At 43.4% G+C, this 17,501-nt stretch overlaps 1 protein-coding gene and 1 pseudogene across 2 annotated transcripts in view; both read right to left on the reverse strand.

Annotated features, from left to right (window-relative positions):
- Window positions 1–16,337, reverse strand: part of RAB7A (RAB7A, member RAS oncogene family) — a 72,232-nt gene extending 55,895 nt beyond the window's left edge. For both annotated transcript variants that reach the window (XM_032335078.1, XM_032335163.1), the window contains exon 1: window positions 16,105–16,337. The gene's annotated coding sequence lies outside the window, so the exon portion shown is untranslated. The remainder of the gene's footprint in view (window positions 1–16,104) is intronic.
- The window catches only part of LOC116589161, a 37,369-nt pseudogene continuing 35,506 nt past the window's right edge, over window positions 15,639–17,501 (reverse strand).

The following is a 17,501-nucleotide window of genomic DNA, read 5'->3' on the forward strand; positions in this document are numbered from 1 at the left end:
ACAAAGCATCCTTTGGATACCTGCAGGTCTGAATGACTACATTTCCACCTCTCCTGTCACTGGGGTAGAACCAGTTCTCTACCACAGCAGCGGGAAGCAGAAAGAACAACTCACTTCTCAGATTCTGACATGCACGGTTTGATCTTCGCCTGTGAACAACCACAGGTAAGGTTATTCATTAACTACATACACCATTTGTCTAGGCCGAGTGTACATTACGAGGCTGACCAACATGAGCTCCTCACTTCCCTCCCACATCCCCTTCCCAAACTCACAAGGGAAATCTTGCTATTGCTGCACTTCTCCAGTGGGCTAACAGAAGTCTGGCCACAAGTCTTCACAGAAACAGCATGCCTTTCTCTCCCCCAAGTAGATCATGGATGCTCTGTACCTCCAGATGACTTTACGGGCACACAGAACTGCAAGCCACAAAAGACAGCCACTTGGCAGGGGCAGGTGTCCAGTCACATGCAGACAGATTTCATGTTGTTGTCATGCAGAAATGATTAGCTACAACTTTAAAAGATAAAAAGCAAGGGAAAAAAAGGAAGAACTGGCTGAACAAGTGCGCTTTTTTCCTATCTGAAACAACCGTTTCTCTCAATTCAAACTGCTAACATTTTTTCAACATCAACAGCCCTGAAAATAAAGACTGGCCCAATGGTCTACTTTTTATCTGTAAAAAAATTAACTCCCTTCTTTTGTTTTTTATTTTTTTAAATATTTTATTTATTTATTTGACAGAGAGAAATCACAAGAAGGCAGAGAGGCAAGCAGAGGGAGAGGGGGGAAGCACGCTCCCTGCTGAGCAGAAAACCTGATGTGGGGCTGGATCCCTGAGACCGTAACCTGAGCCAAAGGCAGAGGCTTTAACCCACTGAGCCACCCAGGCACCCAATTAACTCTCTTCTTATTTGTTACAATTAATTAATAAAAAGAAAAATTTTTGAAACTCATGCCAAGTCTGGGACACTGATATCTGCTATTAAAACCCTCCACCAGAAGTGACAAAGAAATCTAGTATGTCAAAGTTAAACAAGAAAAGTTGATTGAAAAACCCATCCAGAGCGCAGATTATGAATTGTGTATGTTCAAATGCTGCAAGAAATGACCAGACATGGCAAAACATGAAATGCATAAAAACTTCATAAACATAAAACCTAATACTTGGTTTCCAAAGTCTTTTTGCAACCAGTTGGGTTACAAGGACTGAAAGATACGTACCACTGCCCCACCAAAACCAAGGCTCCTTGGGGGTCAGAAACCAGGTTTTCTACTATTTGTAGAGCTACTACCTTGTCCAAGGCTTGGGATATGGTGGTGCTCAAGAAAACCAACTGGATGAACAATTACACATTATTTGTCCCAGATACACAGGGGAGAGAACTGAGCTGCCTCCCTCTGCCAGAACACCTTAGAAAAAGTTTCTTCTAAATTTCTTGATGGAAGAAGCTGCCAGACAAAGTGATTAAGGGCCCAGGACAACGGGTAGAAAGAAAACCAATTTAATGAGAAGTAAACATATTCTGAACCTAATGCTGACAGAGTTTTATGACAGATGGAAAACCGCTGAGCTTGTCAAAATGTATTATGAAGCAGAAGCAAGTAAGACAGTGGTACTACCATCCCAGAGACAAAGTGTATCAGAAGAGTTAAAAAGAGATACATGTAGGGAGGTAATCAAGTGTGTGATAAAAAAGATTTTAGTCAGTGAGAAAAGGATGACAATGTAGCGAAATACTGCCACATATTTGCAAAGATTCTGATGTCATATTGCATCATACATAAGAATTTCAATGTGCTAAGTACTGGGGCGGGGGGAGACTGTTTTTATTGCCCTTTGGATAGGGAAGGCCTAGTATAGTAACTAACATGAAACCCCCAAATCAAAACAAATCAACCACATTGACTACAGGAAAGTTTCTTTACTACAAAACACACCATTAACCAAACCAAGCCATGAGAAACAAGCCTGGAATGTTTATAACATGAAAAAGGGTCAATATGCTTGCTATATAAAAAGTTTAGGTTAAAACAAAAACCTGCCTCACTTGGGCTTTAGAGAAAATAGTCAATTCACAGAAGGAAAAAAATGGCTAATATTTTTTCAAAAGCTTAATCTACTCATCAATAAAATGGAAATGAGGTATCATTTAAATTTTTCCCACTAGTTAAACTGGCAGCTATTAAGAAAATCGACAATTGGGGGAGCAACTGGGTGGCTCAGTGGGTTGAGCCTCTGCCTTCAGCTTGGGTCATGATCTCAGGGTCCTGGGATGGAGCACCGTTTTGGGGGGTCTCTGCTCGGCAGGGAGCCTGGTGCTCACCCCCCGCCTGCCTGTCTGCCTACTTGTAATCTCTGTCAACTAAATAAATAGATAAAATCTTAAAAAAAAAAAGAAAGAAAGAAAATTGACAGTTGGCAACTACATAAATTGAATTCAAAGGCTACAAATGTTAAGTAGACAACCTTCTTGGAGGCAGTATGGTAATGAATGCCAAATTTTAAGTATGAATAACAACTACAAGGAAATGATCAAACAAGTGGATGAAGATAAATATTAACTGTCTTCTTAAAAAAATTTATTTTTAAGGAATCTCTAGACATAATGTGGTGCTCTAACTCACAACCCGGAGATCAAGAGTCACAAGCTCCACTGACTGAGCCAGCCAGGAACCCCTTAAATAATTTTCTAAAACAGGAAAGTTGAAAACTGAAACATTCATTTAGAAGATGGTTAAACTTGGTAAATGCAATATTATACAGCCATTAAAAAAAGTATGTACAGGGGGTGCCTGGGTGGTGCCGCTGGTTAAGCATCTGACTCCTGGTTTTGGCTCAGGTTGTGATCTTAGGGTCATTACACTGAGCCTTGCGTGGGCTGTTCTCAGTGCAAAGTCTGCTTGAGATTCTCTCTCCTTCTTCCTCTGCCCACCTCCGCACACACCCGCACGCGCGCACGCACATACACACATGCACGCCAATAAATCTTTAAAAAAAAAAAAAAAAAACCACCACCCAACAACAACAGTATGTACTGACAAAGAAACGTGTGTAGTACATACAGAAAAGTTTTTAAAAAGCAAGTTACAGCAGAGTGTGTACTGTGTCATCCCATTTAAATATGAACATATAAGTCTGGAAGTACAGCCACCAAATTATCCAGAAGGGTGATAAAGAACTATTCACTTGCTTCTCTAATCTAGAAACAAGTTCATTTTAGGAAAAATCTGACCACCTAGGGATTTCTGGGTGGCTCAGTCAGTTAAGCATCTGCCTTCAGCTCAGGTCATGATCCCAGGGTCCTGGGATTGAGGCCCACATCAGGTTTCCCACCTGTCACTCCCCCCTGCTTGTGCCTGTGCTCACAGGATCTGTCTCTGACAAATAAATTTGTTAAAGTATATTTTAAAAAATCTAAAAAAAAAAAACCCCACAAACAAAAAAAACTAAACCACCTACAGTGAGGTTACTTTTGCCCTTCATAAAAAAGTGAACAAGCCGGACTCCATGTGGGTGATAGTCTTTGAAATGGCTTAATCGGTTCTCAAAGTTTGGTGTCATCTTGCCAGCTGGGATATTGCAAAGCCACTGCAGTATGATCAAGAGCCAAAGAAAGCCAAAATATGAAAGGATCTTGAGGATAGCCAATGCACTACTCTCATCTTTCAGAAGTGCAAATGGAAGCTTAGTAACTTACCTAGAGAGCCATACTGTGGCCCTGCTTAAAGAAGTCTCCAAAATCCTACTGCTTCTGGCCTACTGATTTCAAACAAAAAAACGTGAAGAATTTACAGGTATTTCTTTTTTTCAGCCAGAGAACACAACAGATGCACACACACATACACACACCCCAAAAGCCACTTGGAGAATGTATTTTCATTCTTTCTTTCAAACAATTAAGGAAAATAGATAAATTAGTTTAGTATCTACCCTGAAGCCCCTCTCCTAGGGTAGGGTAGAACACATATATAAAATGTGTATAAGACACACATTTCATATAGAAATTCGAATCACAGGCATTCAGTGAAAGCTGAGGAAAGTATGGGCTGAAGTGGCCAACAAAAAGCTTTAAAAATTGAGCTGGTGGGGGCGCCTGGGTGGCTCAGTGGGTTAAGCCGCTCCCTTCGGCTCAGGTCATGATCTCGGGGTCCTGGGATCGAATCCCGCATCGGGCTCTCTGCTCAGCAGGGAGCCTGCCTTCCTCTCTCTCTCCCCATCTGCCTGCCTCTCTATCTACTTGTGATCTCTCTCTGTCAAATAAATAAATAAAATCTTTAAAAAAAAAAAATTGAGCTGGCAGTACCTGAGCCAGGCAGGATGCCAAAAGACAACACAGAAATGAAGGGAAGTGGCAGGAACCAAGCTGAAGGAAATGGGGGAACAAAGTGTGGTATGAAACAGGTTAAGTAAAACAACTTCGGGTTAAGTAAAACAATACAGGGTGTGCGTCAGAGAAAGGACAAAACCAGGAAGACAAGCCAGAGGTGGAATGTGGAGGGACATAACCAAGGGCAATAGAAAACCAAGGGTTCTGCAGGCAGGGAAGGTAAAGAACCTAAGGAGTATTTTTAAGACTGATAGCACCTTACAAGGAGGACTACAGGGGTGGGGGTTGGAGTGGGTGGTGGGGGTGAGAAATCAGTAAATCTATAGGTTTGTAGGTTTCCAACACTGAAAATGTGGAAGGCAAGGGACCTCTCAGACTCAATTGTTTCTCTCACACCTACTTCTGCAAAGGGTATTTTGGAGGCACTTAAATTGAGATTATCACACATCATTTAAAAGAAACATGTCCTAGGATGGAAAGGTGATCTGTGAGTAAGGCAACTTTTGTATCCTTTTCTGCATTTAAACTGCAGCTGATGGGAACAACAATCTGCAAATGAGCCACTCGGTTCTCCAAGAGCTATTACTACTACAGGCAAGTCACTGTAAAACTCATCCTAGTTCCCAAATATTTCCAACTGTGTGCTTTCCAAGTCCACAAGAGAATCACACTCCTTAGTTTCTTGTATGGTGTGACTCATTCTAGCCAGTGAGCTATAAGCCGACGTGACGTGTCATCCTGGGCTGGAACATTTAACTGCAGGAGCAAGACCCCCCAGTAGTTTTCACTTCGCGGAGACACCCAGCAACAGTCCATATCGTGGCTGCTCTTTCATCTGAAGAAGGAATGATGCAAAGCCCCTGGAACACTCACACTGCACACACTGGGTGTGTGCAGAAAATAAAGCTAAGGGGCTTTCAACCGTTTTGAGATTACTTGTTGTTGCAGAGTAGTAGCCTTACCTATTCAGTCTCATACTGCTGGAAAAATGCCTGAAAACTTGCATTTCAAAAAGAAACAATAATCAAAGCATCTTTCTTTTATTTTTTAGAAGATTTTATTTGAGAGAGAGAGAGAGCAAGAGAGAGCACAAGCGGGGGGGAGGTTAAGAGAGGGAAGCAGGCTCCCCACTGAGCAGGGAGCCCACTGTGGGGCTTGATCCCAGGACCCTGGGATCATGACCTGAGCTGAAGGCAGACGCTTAACCAACTGAGCCACAAACCATCCTTGCTCAAGAAAAACAAAAACAAACAAACAAACTCTTAAATAAAACTGAACAATAAAATTTACATAGGCTGACCTTCCAGATGTGATATTATTTTTCTCACCCCTATTAGGGTTAAAGAAATATCTGACAACTTGGAATATGGAGCACCAGTTCCAATCCCACTACTGGCCTCCATCATACTGAGCACTTCCTTTTGGGTCATTTCCTCATCTGGAAAGAGAGAAATACGCTGCTTCAATTGAACTCTAATTGAAGCTTAAGGAAATTGCTGATCTCCCTAAGACACTGATTATATATAGGCTCTGTTCCATGTATCAGTCATGTGGGGTGGAAGGAGAAAAACAAAAAACAAAAAACAAAAAAACTAAGGCAACTTTTACAAAGAAGCAAGTTCCTGGGAAAGCAATTCCTGTTGAGAACTTTGTAGTCCAGCCCAATAGATACATGACTGTGCCATGCCAATGCTCTCAAGCTTTCTAAAGGCAGGTACCAAAGCGAGCGGAGTCTTTAGCCAGGTACCTGGATGATGGGTTTCTTTTTCCTTCTTTCTTTCTTTTTTCTTTTCTTTTTTTTTTTTGGTAAAACTGACTGGAAAGCAGATAGCTAGTATAACAGTTACACAGAACTATTCTCAACAGCTGAAAGTTTGTTTCTTTTAAAAAATATTTTATTTATTTATTTGACAGAAATCACATAGAACTATTCTCAACAGCTCAAAGTTTGTTTCTTTTTTAAAAGATTTTATTTATTTATTTGACAGAAATCACAAGCAGGCAGAGAGGCAGGCAGAGAGGGAGGCAAAGAGAGAGGAGGAAGCAGGTTCCCTTGCTGAACAGAGAGCCCGATGGCGGGCTGGATCCCAGGACCCTGGGATCATGACCTGAGCCAAAGGCAGAGGCTTTAACCCACTGAGCCACCCAGGAGCCCCATCAACAGCTCAAAGTTTTTGCTAGCAACCCTAACTTATCTCCAGCATTTACCTAGTAAAATAAGTTGTCCATAAAGTAAGAGGAACCCACAATGGGTTGGCTGGCTCAAGAGGAAAACCAAACTGTTCTTTCTCCATCCCATCCCTCCCAAGCCAACTATTAATTTGTGTTAAAGACACTTCTGAGGAAGTACCTCTTTGAAGGCTTAAACACATTTGTATTTGAATCCTACCTAGTCCCACTAATCTCTCAAAATGTATTTCTCTAGGTAAATTATAACATCAAAGTCATTCCTTATTCTTTTTATTTTTTAAAGATTTTACTTATTTATTTGACAGAGAGAGATCACAAGCAGGCAGAGGCAGGCAGAGAGAGAGAGAGAGGAGGAAGGAGGCTCCCTGCCAAGCAGAGAGCCCAATGCGGCACTCCATCCCAGGACCCTGAGATCATGACCCGAGCCGAAGGCAGAAGCTTAACCTACCCTGAGCCACCCAGGCGCCCCCATTCCTTATTCTTTTTTTTTTTTTTTTAAATATTTTATTTATTTATTTGACAGAGAAATCACAAGAAGACGGAGAGGCAGGCAGAGAGAGAGGGAAGCAGGCTCCCCGCTGAGCAGAGAGCCCGATGCGGGGCTCGATCCCAGGACCCTGAGATCATGACCCGAGCCCAAGGCAGCGGCTTAACCCACTGAGCCACCCAGGCGCCCCCATTCCTTATTCTTAACTGCGGTACCACCTGCCTTACTCAATAGGGGTCATGAGGTTCAAGTGAAAGGATAATGTCCTATCCTAGCATTATGGGGTAAAGGATCACTTCGTTAAACATAAACTCTTCAAGAAGGCACTGGAGTGCCTCCCCTCCCCCATTCCATCTGGCCCCCACACATACAGTCATTCCCAGTTTGGAGATATTGCAGCTTCTCCATCTGCCTTAGCATTTCCCTACCTCCATTCATTTGCTTATGCCATTCCCACCAACTATAATGGGTTTCCCAACTCTCCTCTCCATACCAAAACTCCACTCCACACCGGCCTAACCCCAGCCCTTTGAACACCTCTAGCATTTTCTTTAAGCTATTTTTACGGCTCTCATCCGCTTTGTTTTTACAATTATTCCTAAACCTCCAGTGATCTTTATTTTATGCTCCCTACAGCTGCCAGCAGTGTTTTCTTATACTAGACAATAAAAATCTGTCAAATGAATACAGAACACAGTTTAGCATTCAGGAAAGCTCTACATATTAATCACTGGCCCAGAAGCATAACTTACATGCTACAAATAGTAACTTACTGTGCAAAGTTAGAACTGGTGGGAAAAAAATTAAGTTTACTGAGGAATATTTCAAGATCCATCTTAGAATGATTCATCCCTGCCCCCCCAGAAGTTTGGGGGGTCAAGGGTAAAATCATGTAATATTTTTATTGTCACCAAACACAGGTCTATAGCATATGTACAAAAAAAGCTCAAGATCACTCAGCCAGAAAGCTGTTGGTCAAACACCAATATCTAAATGGACAGTCAGAACATGCAAACAGGCCTATTTCTAACATGTATATGAAGGAATCCAGTATTTTAAGAACTCAAGTGTCAGATCAAAGAAGAGTCTCAATGAAGGTAACGTTTATTATGGCTAGATTTATATCCCACAGATGATACTTTTGGGCCAATTCCACCACCAGGAATGGATCCAGATTATAAATGCAAAAACTAATCCACAAGGGCAACTAAAGAGGACTAACTACTCACTGGACTGAAACCATTCTGCTTTTCTAACCCTATGAGGTTTACAAGACATTTACAAGAGGCTGTCTCAAACTGTAACATACTTGGCTGTAGAAACAACTTCTCTATTCCCTCAAGGACTGCCTACACTGGTAACTGAATGGGGCCATTAAAAAAAAATGGGTTCCTACCAGAGGGGCAAAAAAATGAAAAAAGAAGACAAGTGTTAGCAAAGACATGGGAGTATGTGGAACTCTCAAATGCTGCTAGTGGGAGCTAAAGCGGCTGCAACAATAGCATAACCAACAGTATCAGCCAGGGTGTTAACAGACACCGGGACCGGATGAAGTGAATCCCCGCCAAACTCGTACACTGAAGTCTAAGTCCCATTACTTTAACACGTGACCACCTTTGGAGACAGGGCCTTGAAAGATGGGACTGAGGTTAAATGGGGTCATGAAGGTGAGCCCTAATCAGTATGACTGATGTCCTTCTAAGAAGACTAGGACACAGACAGGTACAGAGCAAAGAACATGGGAGGTCATAAAAAGACGCCTAACTACAAGCTAAGAAAAGAAAAAGAAGTCTCAAAACAAATCAACCTGACCAACACTTTGAACTTAGGCTTCCAGCTTCCAGAAATATGGGAAAATAAATTCATTTTGGTTAAGCCACTCAGTCTGTGGTATTTGTTACAGCAGCCCCAGCAAAACAATACAGATACATACCCTAAAACTCAAGCCATTCCACTCCTCGGGATTCACATAATAGAAATGTGTACATGTATCAGTCAGACAGACACAAGAACATTCATACAGCATTATTTTAACAGCCACAAATTACAAGCTACCCATATAAGCATCAATAAATTAATAAATACATTATGGTATACCACCTAATGGAATATTTCTGGGCAATGAAAATGGAGTTTACAACTGCACTCAATACAAAATCTCACGAACAACAACAGATCAAAGAAACCAGACACAGAAGGGCACAAAGTGTGTAACGCTACTTACACGAAGTCCAAATCCAGCAAATCACACTGGTGATTTAATAGTGTTAAAAAAAATCAGACTCATTACCCTGGGAGGAGAGGAGGATAACAACTTGAAGGAGGCACAAAAAGGCTTCTAAGTTTATAAAAATTCTCCAAGTTCACTTATTTGTGTGCTTTTCTTAAGTATGTTCTACTTCATATTCAAAGTTTACTCACAAACAAAAATGAAAAATTACTTAAAAATAAGGGCACCACTATACTTATCTAGTGTCACCATGCCAAATAATTTTTTTCTTTTTTTTTTATTTGACAGAGATCACAAGTAGGAAGAGAGGGAGGCAGAGGCAGGGGGTTGGAGCAGGGAGTGGGGGGTAAGCAGGCTCCCTGCTGAGCAGGGAGCCCAATGCTGGGCTCCATCCCAGGACCCGGGGATCATGACCTGAGCCGAAGGCAGAGGCTTAACCCACTGAGCCACCCAGGCACCCCAAGTAACTTCATTCTTGAACTGAATGCATCACGTTCTTTACCTGTTGTCATTAAACATCTGAAAAAACACAACTAGTCTCATGATCCCCAGCTTCCTATCCCTTTATGAGAGATCCCACAGGTCAAAGACGCAAGCCTGTTCAGCTTCCCCCACCACTGTTAAATTCCCACACCATATTTTATTCAACTTCACAAAACAAAAATATTAAAGTATATATTCACAGGAAGAAAACAACCAGTTAACACAATGTCTTCCTGTGGATAGTGAACCGATTTTTTTTTTTTTACTTCTGTGTTTCCTTAGTTTTTTTTTTCCCTTAAAAAGAACACACTTGTTTAAAAAAAAAAAAAAAAGAAGAAGAAGAACTTCTTTAATCATCAGCAAAAGAGAAATGGCATTTTATTTTATTTTTTATTTTATTAAAGATTTATTTATTTATTTGAGAGAAGAGACAGGGAGCGAGCACGTGCATGTGGACACAGGCAGGAGGAAGGGAGAGGGAAAAAATCCTAGAGCAGACTCCCTGCTAAGCGGAGAGCCTGACACAGGGCTCTATCCCAGGACCCCAAAATCATGACCTGAGCCAGAAATCAAGTTGGCCGCTTAACCTACTGAGCAATCCAGGCACCCGAGAAATGTAATTTTATTTTATTTTTTTTAAATTTTTTAGAAAGATTTTATTTTTATTTAATGGACAGACAGAGATCACAAGTACCCAGAGAGGCAGGCAGAGAGAGAGGAGGAAGCAGGCTCCCTGCTGAGCAGAGAGCCTGATGTAGGGCTCAATCCCGGATCCCTGGGATCATGACCTGAACCGTAGGCTGAGGCTTTAACCCACTGAACCACCCAGGTGCCCCGAGAAATGAAATTTTAAATAAAAGGTAGTAGGTGGTGTGTGGCTGGCTCAGTTGGAAGAGCATGAGACTCTTGATCTTGGGGTTGTGAGTCCTAGCCCCATGGTCAGTACAGAGATAACAAAAACATAAAACTTTAAAACAAATAAATAAATGGCAGTGGAAGAGAGGCGCCTGGGAGACTCAGTGGTATTTCAGCTCTGCCTTCAGCTCAGGTCCTGATCTCAGGGTCCTGGGATCGAAAGCCCTGCGTCGGGCTCTCTGCTCAGCAGGGAGCCTGCTTCCCTCCTCTCTCTCCCCCTACCTTTCTGCCTACTTGTGATCTTTGTCTGTCAAATAAATAAATAAAATCTTAAAAAAAAAAAAAAAGGCAGTGGAAGAAAAATACATTTTTTTACAAGGAGTCAAATGCTAAGATCTTTAAAGGCATCATGTACAATCAAAAAGGCAGAATGGTGCATTAGAAATAGCTATGTGTTGGGGTGCCTGGGTGGCTCAGTGGGTTAAGCCTTTGCCTTCGGCCTGGGTCATGGTCTCAGGGTCCTGGGACTGAGCCCCACATCAGGCTCTCTGCTCAGTGGGGAGCCTGCTTCCCCCTCTCTCTGCCTGCTGCTCTGCCTACTTGTGATCTCTCAGTGTCAAATAAATAAATAAAATCTTAAAAAAAAAAAAAAAAAAGAAATAGCTATGTGTTTCAGCAGACATAGATGAACATTCTAGGAGCTGGACCACCTGAGGACCCAGAACTATCTCATGCAGAAAAAGCAGAAAAGGCTACCCTCTCAGCATACAGAGATGGTGTGTGGACCAAATGAAATCCTATGTGAATGGTAAGCACTACACAAACACCAAAAAGCATTTAAAGACAAATACCATGTAAGAAGGTTTTCTACAAAATGTTAATACTCTTTAACAACTGTCAACTGAATGGCAGAGGTCACAGGATTTAAGAGTGGCTGTGAACTTATGGGCTATCCAGATGACCCAGAGTTATTTCAGATCTCTAAGTACACAGAGCACTGTTGGTAGACTAAATACCATATGTTAGAGGCACTACTTTTTATAAAGTCTGTGCTATTACAACTGGGTTTTTATTTTTTCTTTCTTTTAAGATTTTATTTACTTGACAAAGAGACAACAAAAGAAGGAACACAAGCAATGAGAGTGGGAGAGGGAGAAGCAGGCTTCCAGCCAAGCAGGGTGCCTGATGTGGGGCTTGTGGGGCTTGTGGGGCTTGATCCCAGAATCCTGGCATCATGACCTGAGCCAAAGGCAGATGCTTAATGACTAAGCCACCCAGGCGCCCCTACAACTGGGTTTTTATTTTTTATTTTATTATTATTTTTTTAAAGATTTTATTTATTCATTTGACACAGAGAGATCACAAGTAGGCAGAGAGGCAGGCAGAGAGAGAGAGAGAGGAGGAAGCAGGCTCCCCGCGGAGCAGAGAACCCGATGCGGGACTCGATCCCAGGACCCTGAGATCATGACCTGAGCCGAAGGCAGCGGCTTAACCCACTGAGCCACCCAGGCGCCCTACAACTGGGTTTTTAAAAAGTTAATTCATATTGGCTTTATCATACATTCCCAAATTACTCCAATTAAAAGCTCACCAAACGGAAATAAACTTTAGATCAAAACTGCATACAAAAATTAGAAACCAACGATAACTATTTAGCTCAAAATGTAATTTTTGAAGGATTACTGAACTGAGCTGGGTAACTCCAGGAAAGAGAGCAGCAAGCACAAGCCATCTTTACTTGCAGGGTCAGGGAGAACAGAGACGCTCCTTCACCATGTCTGGTAGCAGTCACACAAGCAAGTTCATTTTGAGAGCCAAGTGAGGTTACAGAATTCCTAACACTGCCCAGGTCCCCAGGCTTCCCTTAATATGCTTCTTAGGATTTGCTCTGCCCTGACAGCAAGCAGTCCAAGTCCACCAGGAAATGGACAACAAAATCAGCCAGACTGAACTCCATGGCAGTGATGACATCACCAAAACAGCCCAGTAGAGGCTCGAGGCCCCCTGCATTAAGTACAGCATCCTCAGGCAAATGAGCAAGGCCAACACTGTATGTCACCACTGGAACCAACTCCCAAGCTTTCTTCCTCCCCCACAGAGACATTTTGCAAGTAGCTATTCTTAAATTTGTTTTTGAAATCACAGCCTGAGTACTAAAATTGAAACTAGTCAGAGGCACTGCTGAAAAGCCTGCTCTGATTTCACCCACCACACATCATTTTTACCTTTGATTCACAAGTCACACTGACCACAATCACCATTAAAAAGTTTTAAAACATTAATGCAAACTATTTCTCTGTGTTTTTTTAGAAAAGGCAGAAAACAGAAGGGAGATGTGAGAACAAATAACTGAAGGGATCAACACGTTGTAAAATGTGTCTGCAGCAAACTGCAGACCCAGAAGCACAGATATCTACTAGATGGCACTAATGGATCAATGTTTGGTAACCCAGGAATGGATGGCTGAGAATACAGTGGCAAACTTACATGGGAGATAAGAGTCAGTAAGAAAGCCAGCAGCCGCAAGGCAGTATGTGTGGGGGGTGCTCATTTCTAGAGCTTCAGTCTCCTTCAGAGGATGACATCAGTACCAAGGGGAACCACCGGTTAGCCTTACTCAGGAGGATTCCTCCTCCATACTTCCCCAGAAAATCTTGCCTGTAATTCTTAGTCCAGTATCTAGTCAAATACCCAGCCTTATTTGTTGTATCAAACAGATGCACAGTTACACAATTTGACCACAAAAGTAACAGCAAACATGTCAAATTTCAGAAAGGAACAGTGCATAGGAAGACTATCATAAGAGTGTGGTCTCGGTTTGCTACCCCTTTGCAGAGAAAGGCTAATACCAAATGTAAGGGTAGAAATGGTATTAGTACAATTCTCTTTGGAGATTAGAAGCTAATCAAATAACCAAAACCTTCCGCTTCACTTGGTGGTGGGGTCTGGAATCAGATTCAAAGCCATATTTTACTATAAAACAATGTTCTTTGATTATGGGATTTGGGGGCTTAGGCCTGGTTGGCACAAACAAAACAAGCAAATAAATGCCCAAGTGATTGTTAACAATTACCTGGAGAGAGAGACTACACAACTATTTTTAGAGTGCTTTCTCCTACATTCCACCCTGCCATTTGTTTACTCATGCACTTCTACCACGAACACAAAACTCATCTCCTTTTAAAGGGGAGCCAGAGCAGTTGCACAAGATGCAGCAGCACAGGGCTTTATTTAGTAAAATACTGGCATTATAACTGGTGGGCACTATATTAAACTTTCTCCATCAGCTGAAGGAAAAAAAAATCCAGCATGCCAAATGTGCCTTTGCTCAAACAACACCGTAATAGCAGCAAACATTTGCAGTGTCAAATGGCAATGACATGAACTCCCTCAAGTGAACAACAAAACACCACTAGAGCAAAAGGATAAACTAGTGTTGAAGGTTTCTCTTCCAAAGACAAGATCAATTTGAAACTGTAACATTATCTTCCATACTCTCCAGAGCAAACCATACAAATGCTGTTAAATTAACAAAGCCTTCAAGTTGGCTTCAAGAGTCTGGTGTTCTACAAGACTGCCTACTATGGATTCACTTGCTGAGATGAGAAACAACTCCTCTTTCCAAAAGCCTCAGTCAGGTTCTTCCACCAAGCCATTCCACAACAGAATTCTGGCTGCGATCACACACCATTTTTAAATTCCTTTAGGACAATAACCACACCTACGTCCCTGACTCAATAAGCAGTAATGTCTAAGAAATGGTAGATGTTCAAAACATCTCAATGAATGAAAAGGTGCTCATCATTACTCTCCTCTCTAAATTCAAACATCATGTAAGACTACCATACTATTTACTCACTTAAATATATCAGTTTAGGTAGAACAGTTTAAAAAAAAAAAAAAAGAAATTAGAATACAACAGGGTTGGGAGGACTAAGCTTAAGCCTGGATGGTATCTTCAGAAGTACTCACAACTCACCTTCCAGTTCTTAGACTCAAATCTGAGCAAACTCTCCCAAGTCTGAAGAGAAACACACTAATAGGAGACTCTATTAATCCATAGATGAGAAGTCATGCGGCTAATCAGCTGCTTAAGTCACAAGGAAGAGACAAGAGCCTGTTCTTTTGGAATCCAAAAGAAGACAGAGTATTTTCAACAGGAAAGAACTAACTGGCCAGATACTCATGTACTAAGGTTTTAAGAAAGGTTCACATGGCAGGATTGGCAGGCATAATTCGTTTGACAAAACATTTACGTAACAACATTTTTCAGACCTCATTCAAGCACTTCGCTAAAACTGTAGAGCATCTAATATTAGCACTACACTACAAAAAAACCTATGTTAAAAGTCACAACCGCAAATGGAATACCTCATGATTTTAAGGTAGAACTAAGGTGGCTGTAAGGTAAAAGCAGAGCATTTCAAATAGGATCACTAGAAACAAAGGAGGCACAGAAGGAAGACACTGGGTGGCAAAAGACAGATCACAACTTCAGGAGCATCGGAAAGCAGTGCAACCCAGAGACCAGTCGAGTACAGTACTCCGGAATCTGACTGCCTCAGCTTGAACCTTCGCTACTTAACTTACTTATCTGTGTGACCTTGGCCAAACAACTTAAGCTCTCCGTTCTTTAACAATAATGGTACTTCAAAGGCTGTTCTGAGCCTTAAACGTAAAAATCCTTGCAGTGGTCTTGCCACGCTGCCGAGACCACAACCAGCGCTCAAATGTTTGCTACTATTCTTCTCAATTTTCCACTCTTACGAAAGAAACACTTGACATCAAGCTTTAAGGCAGTAAGAAGTCCCTCAACGCGGTGGAGACCAAACCCCATCTTTCCCCCAGTAAGTTTGAAAACTTCCTTCGGGATCTACCACAACAGACTTAAGACAAAAAGCTCCCTGTCTCCCGGAGCCAGAGGCGTCTCACATGTATACAAGTGCTTGGGGCGAGCCCAATGCACGTGACCTGACTCACTGCCTTGACTCAGTTGCCTTCGGAGAACCTCTCTCACTAACAGGGTCAGGCTGTTCACTGAAGATACAGATGGGAACGTGGCTCAGCCCTGGGCGCCTGTTAGCAAGGCCCGCGCGATCCGGGGCGCCCGGGCTAGCGTCCCCAGGCAAGGCAGCGGGCGGGGTCGACTCCGACAAACTCCCGCTCGCTGCTCCAAGGGATTCAGCCCAATAGCGCGTCCCGCAGCGGCGCAGGCCCCCAGTGTCCAGAGGCCACCCAGATCAGAAGACCCTCCGGCTTGGTTCTTGACGCTACCAGCAAACGAGGCGTCCCGGACCGCCAGTCTGCGGTCGGCAACACGGCCAGAGGTCACACCCGAAGACCTCTGACCTCCCCCACGGCCGGGTGCGGTCCGGGCCTGCTCTTGGGCCTTGAGCGACGCAGGATTTCCCCGCGAGGCCTCGCTGGGCCTAGAGCTTGCCCGAGATAGGGACGACGCGAGGGCCGGGCGACCGAGAAACTGAGGGGGATGGGGCCAGGCCACCCGCCAGGCTGGGCCCGCTGCTTACCGCGGCCGCTCCGCTTGGGGCTCCGGGCCGGGCGCGTCGCTAGGGCTCCCGCCGAGGAGGAAGTACAAGGGAGCACAGGGGCTGAAGAGAAGTCCAAGTTCCGGTTCCAGCGGACACCTCGGCACTCCACAAACCTTCAACGCCGCCGCTGCCGCCGCCTTGGGCTTTATGGCCAAGACTCCGGCTCCGCTCCCACTTCCGCCACCGCCGCCGCCCCGAGCGGAAGTACTTGTCACGAGACTCTCGACGCCAAGAGTGCGGGGGAAGAGCCCCGCCTCAATCTTGCGTCACGTTCCGGCCGCTTTTGGGCTGAGCCTGGATCACGTGGCACAAACATGTCTGCCCCCAATTGGTTGTTGCCATCTTTGAGGCTCGTACAATGAGAAGAACGGCGCCATGTTGAATCCGCACACGGATGTCTCAGCCGTCTCAGCTGTCTCGCCTTTCCCTCCCACTCCCGCGTTCCCCCAGAATAATGAATGCCGGGGAAGAGAGGACGAGAGCAAACTGGCTCTTACAGTACTGTCCCTCTGCAGAAGGCACCGATCAGTCAACTAAGTAGTCCTACTGTGTGTCTTGAGCTCTTCAGAATCAAGGAAGCTTGCATACTCTAGGCAGAGACTTTCTCAGGGGGAGGTCTCTAAGCGGTGGGAGATAAAAGAGCGGTTATTTGACAAACTTACATTGGGTTGAGGAAGAGTACCCATATTTGCTGAGCCCCTACCAGGTCCCGGTAGTACACCTTTGGAACATCTCCGTTTGTCCTTAATCACTTAAGGAAAGATTATTTCTACAAGTGGATTTGACTTTGCTCCCACAGTGGTAGGATGAGATGTGAAGGAGGTTGGATGTCAATGTGCATGATCTAGTCGACTGAAAATGTACTAGTTGTGTAACAGAGTGACGGAGACGTGGAGGTGAATGAGACGTTGGTCTGGTCTAAGTAAATGGAAAACCAGCTAATTTAACTAACATGAGGTTCCTCCTTAGCGAGTCACAGATGCACCAGGTGGAGTTGTCTCACAAAGTAAACTTATTTGCAGCAAATAAGGAGATCGCTGGGGAATAACTTACAAATCCGTGGCTCCTAGAGCAAAGGGGAATGGATTCCTTTTATTTAGGGTTAGGATGACTATTTAGATAGGGGAGCCTTGTCATCTTATGTTAGAGGCAGGCAAAAGGAGGTGCATGTGCCTTAAGGAAACATGCCTATACATACACGGTATGTTATGTATATGAAGGCTTGTGCTCCTCCTTGGGTGGAGACTTTACTATTAAAATGAGGTAAGGGTAAGTCTTACCTCATTTTACCACTCCATGGTCCATCTGCATACCCGTGAGTAGGGGGATAAGTTCAAACTGGTCCGGGTGGTCTGGGCAGTTATTATTGCCGTTTG

This window comes from Mustela erminea, chromosome 1, assembly GCF_009829155.1.
Source record: "Mustela erminea isolate mMusErm1 chromosome 1, mMusErm1.Pri, whole genome shotgun sequence".
NCBI classification, from domain to species: domain Eukaryota; kingdom Metazoa; phylum Chordata; class Mammalia; order Carnivora; family Mustelidae; genus Mustela; species Mustela erminea.